At 34.5% G+C, this 5,000-nt stretch overlaps 2 protein-coding genes across 3 annotated transcripts in view; one reads left to right on the top strand and one right to left on the bottom strand.

Moving 5' to 3' along the window:
* The window catches only part of LOC122263653 (uncharacterized), a 34,309-nt gene extending 34,236 nt beyond the window's left edge, over positions 1-73 (bottom strand). For both annotated transcript variants that reach the window (XM_086544126.1, XM_043032222.2), the window contains exon 1: positions 1-73. This exon is cut by the window's left edge and continues 64 nt beyond it. The gene's annotated coding sequence lies outside the window, so the exon portion shown is untranslated.
* A 2,445-nt stretch (positions 74-2,518) lies between these two features.
* LOC122263650 (uncharacterized) overlaps positions 2,519-5,000 on the top strand; it is a 69,965-nt gene continuing 67,483 nt past the window's right edge. The window contains exon 1 of the mRNA XM_043032200.2: positions 2,519-2,613. The gene's annotated coding sequence lies outside the window, so the exon portion shown is untranslated. The remainder of the gene's footprint in view (positions 2,614-5,000) is intronic.

Raw genomic sequence — 5,000 nt, 5'->3', positions numbered from 1 at the left:
GAAATAGCAAACACTCGAACTTTGCCTTCACTTCACCCTCATCACAACACCTCAGAGCAACCGCTGGGTTATGGTCTTATTTACGTGTTTTTTCATCTTTCTTTTGTTCTTTGATTCGTTTTATTATCTGTCTATTCAAATTCGATGCGGTAATTTCAGGCAATTGGATGCTGCTATTTTCAAACCCTATTTTATGAGATGGCCATCAATAATATTACTTTGACCCAGCGCTATCTTTTCAACACGAAAGGAAATGAAAATGTCAAAATAAAAGAAAATTCAATTGTGAGAGTTTTCAATCTTTTACTTTTTAAAGTTAGGTCATATCATTTCTTTACAATCAGATACACACATATGATAATGAAAACACCTTTTTCATTTTATCATTTTAGATATATAAAACCATTTACTTATGAGATATCAGAGTTCATAACTTTCCCATATTTTAGAACAAAACATATGAATACTTTTCTCATACTGTAATAGCCGTTAACAGTACTCTTTGCGGATATTTCTCACTGCATTTACATCATTATGCGTATCATTTTCATAATACACACATATCTCTTATCTAAATATTTATGTCTATTGTCATTAATTCGTGTTTCTGCAGATCCAATTCTCGTTAAAATCTCGGTTCTATCATTATCGATCATAATTATATTACGAGTTTATGATTATATCTCATTGATGCCGATAATGATGATGGTGATGATGATGATAATAATGGTGATGATGATGACGATGAAGACGATGATGATGATGATGATGATGATAATGATGATGATGAGGAGGAGTTGGAGGAGGAGGATGCTGATGATGATGATGACGAAGACGATTATGATGACGACAACATTAATATCGTATGTAATAGTACTACCTAGAAATACTGATGATTACTCTACTACTACTGTCAAAATGATGATGATAAAATCTTAATTGACTTTATCACTCATCATGATTATTATCGTTATTACCATTATCATAAATATTGTTATTTTCATCATGATTATCATGTTTGTTATGACTCCCATTATCATTACAGTTATCATTTTTTATTAGCATTACTAATTTTATTACTCTATAATAAGCATTAGCATTATCACTCTTACTGCTATTTGCAATGTTAATACTATCATTAATGTTGTTGGTAATACTGACAATAATAATAATGATGATAATGATAATAATGATCATGGTAACAATGCGGAAATATTGAAAATAGCAATAAAAGATCATAAGACACCACTCTTACTATACTGAATTGCTCTATATAAGAATTGTGTTATTTGTAGCTGATCTAAATGGACCCCCCCCCCTTGGAAAATTGCTAAAAATTATTGTCATTAATCTTGCCAATGAGAATGATTATGATTTAGTCATAATTGCTGTTATTATTATCAACATATATTTTTTTATGGGGAGGATGACACTCACTGCTCACCTGAAATATTTCCCTAAGTTCTTCTATGACCGTTATATTATTATCTTTACATCGGTTAATCTCTAAGCAAATCAAGCACGTGCTCAGGGTACCAAGAGTTGGAATGGGGGTCATAATCCTCTTCAAACCTGCACCAGCGTTACCCTCAACGTTAACAGAATTTTGCAAAGCAACCGTTGTCATATACCGTGTTCAGTTAAAATGAATAAGTATATATATATATATATATATATATATATATATATATATATATATATATACATGTACATATATATATATATATATATATATATATATATATATATATGTGGTATACATGTATATATATATATATATATATATATATATATATATATATATATATATATATATATAATATATATATATGTGTGTGTGTGTGTGTGTGTGTGTGTGTGTGTGTGTGTGTGTGTGTGTATGTATATGTATGTATTAGAATGTTGGTTTTGCCTGGTGATGATAAACAGCTAGGTCACGAGACAAGTTCTAGTGGACAAGATGTGAAATTATTTTTGTCTGCGGTCTGGTACCATCACACTAATACCTCCAGCTTATCACTGTTCCACCTCGCCTCCCTCCCCCTCCCCCATTCCTCACACCCATCGCTAGTGTGTGGGAATCGGGTCCTCGATAACCGACACGCAAAGCGCAAGCTATTCCTTCTGTGTGTGTTTTTTTTCCTCTCTCCAATTTTGCGTAAGTGTTCCTTCCGCGGGACTATTTTTTTTAACCTGTTCCCTTATCGTGTGAAACCGGTCGCTACCTCGACATTAACCTAGGTGAGTACTACACGTTTTTTTCTTCAAGGAAATTTAGATAGTATTTAAGCACGTAGTGTTCATTTGCTTAGTGTAGGCTAAGGTAATGCTTGTTTTTTTCCTGTTAGCATTTTTTTTCTTATCTCAGACTCGTCATCCTCGTAATATCTTTGAGTGAAGTCAGGGTGGGGGTGCTTAAACGTTGCCTTAGTTTATTGGAACTCTTATCTCCCGTGTCGTCTTATCTCCTGAGTTGGTTAGGCTTATTGTTGGCTGAACAGGTGGTGGGCAATGGGGGAACTGGATAGGTAGGAGACTCGTGGTTACCATAGTCATCGTACGCTATACTAGCAGAGAAGCCACGCCCCTCTTCCCTAGCAAAGGAGCTGAATGGTACGTGTTGTGTCACTATCCATTTACTTACAAAAGGAGTGTCTTTTGTAAGTCCTATCTTCGTAATAAAGGTAAAAGTTAGTTAAAAATCAATGACTTTAAGGCATCATCACTTTAGGAAGGATAGTAGATATTCTAAGTAGCATCACAAAATCAAGAAAACGGTATCGCCTTGGAATGAAATCTGTTGTCTTGGTTTTCTATCAAATATAAACTAATCGTTTCGGTTGCAACCTGTTAGAGCCCTTTCATAGTTTGATAGAGGCTGCAGTTGTCTGGCTGCATTTGTACTTCTGGCGTTGGCAGGAGTACTACGCCATGTTAAAGACAATGTTAAGATTCCCCTGGACGGAGTTCTTGCTTGGAAAAGCAGTGAGGGACAGGCTTGAGGGTAATCTGAGAAAGAGAGGTGTCTTATCCTGGCGGAGGAAGGACTTATTCTGTCCTGACTTCCACTGATATCTGCAGAAGTCCTGTCTGGGTCAGAAGCATGGTTTGGCTTGGGCTATGGCTGCCATTTTAGCCAATTACTTTCTTTTTATATCCTACCGAATGGCATTGTTCTCAGAGGATTGACACAACTGGTCCATGATGTACCTGATGGTGCGCCACAGCCAAAGGTGGATCCAGAAGGAGCCACCCTCTTGTTGTGACATGATATGCAGAAATATGTCAATAATTTAGGCTATAATTGTACATACATATTTCTTCAAAATGCATTGGAAATACCTCTGAAATGCTAAAACCCCCACTGGGGTTGCTGTACCTCCACCTAACGTCAGTGTTGGACACCCCCTAATTAACCTCTTATCACTAGCTGCTCAACTCTGTAATATAGGAAGCCAGGATGATTCCACCTCAAAATTCTGTAAGGTGCAGGATAGGGATGCGGCGGTGTCAAGGCTTGTCCTCGGCGTCAGCGCCTTCGGTCAGCCTTTCCACTCCCATAAGGTGCTAGTGCCTCAGGTGCAACTTTCGCTCTTTTGCGGGATCTCTCTGATAAGCTATGTTTACGACTTTAGTTGGGTTTAATCTGGTCCTAATGATTGTTTCATTAATTAATAATCATTAATTAATCATTATTATATCGTTATTGCTTTTACTTTTTGTCGTCATTATTGCTCTCAATATTACCCTCGTCGTCTTTTCCCATCTCTTGTTATTTTCTTATCTTTTATCGTTGTTTTTGTTTGTTACTATTTCTAATCTGATATTATTATCCATGTTATTTCACTTCTTATTTTTTGTCATTCCTACTTTTGTTTTCTTTTCTCTTTGCCGAACACACACTATCCAATTCCTGAGAGGCTTCGTTTTGTCTCTTCTGTGTCAGAAAAAATGAAGAAACAGATATGTGGATGCCGGCGTTACGCTTCATATTGTCAATTGTTAATAATTAAATTGATAACCTTATTTTTTGTTTTGTCTTTTTTTTTAGAGAAAGACCAATACTTGCTATGCTATCACAATAAAGAATCAACCACTTGAACTAATAACGTAATGATAATAATACAAGACTCATTAGCCCTTGGTAATCACCTATTACTCTCCATAGGCCTATATCATTAACTCTTGGTAATTACCTATTCGACTCCATAGGCCTATATCATTAGCTCTTGGTGTTCATCTATTCTTAAAAGATACATTGTTTTAGCCCATAAAACTCTGATGCGCACATAGTAATGTTAATTATCTATAACTACTATCGTTGTTGTTATAGTTGTTATTACTGATGCGACTGTTACTGTTTCTGCTCTTGTTGTTGTTGCTGTTACTACCAATACTACTACAGTAACCACATACACCATCCCCAATTTCCGTAATAACATATTAATCATAATAACAATCATAATAATATCAGCATTAAACCAATAACAATAATAACAACAGTAATGACAATTTCACACGGAACCCGAGAGCCCGAGAGTCAATCCTAACGTACTTCTTTTTATAGACTTATCGACTTCCAGGAATATCTTTATCGACTCTTGGGTGTTGATATCGGCTGGGGGATCGAACTCTGGTTTTTATATATATATATATATATATATATATATATATATATATATATATATATATATATATATATATATATATTTTTTTTATTTTTTTTTTTGGGGGGGGTGTCTCTAGTTTTTGTTTTCATGTTTATTTTTGCTATTGTTGATGTATTTGTTATTGTTAGTGGTAATGGTAGTGGAGTGTTGATGTTATTATCATTGTTATTGCTTTAATTATTGTTAGCATTGATGTTATGATCATTACTATTATTATCATTACTCTCATCATTATCACTATTGTTGCTATTCTTATATTATCATTGATACTGTTATTATTATCATCATCACGATTATTATTACCATTATCATTATTATCACCATAATTAT

This window comes from Penaeus japonicus, unplaced genomic scaffold (assembly GCF_977035675.1).
Source record: "Penaeus japonicus unplaced genomic scaffold, GWHDUDI00000001_assembly GWHDUDI00000014, whole genome shotgun sequence".
NCBI classification, from domain to species: domain Eukaryota; kingdom Metazoa; phylum Arthropoda; class Malacostraca; order Decapoda; family Penaeidae; genus Penaeus; species Penaeus japonicus.
The sequence above is the reverse complement of the archived record's forward strand: the minus strand, read 5'-3'. Positions and strand labels throughout refer to the sequence as shown.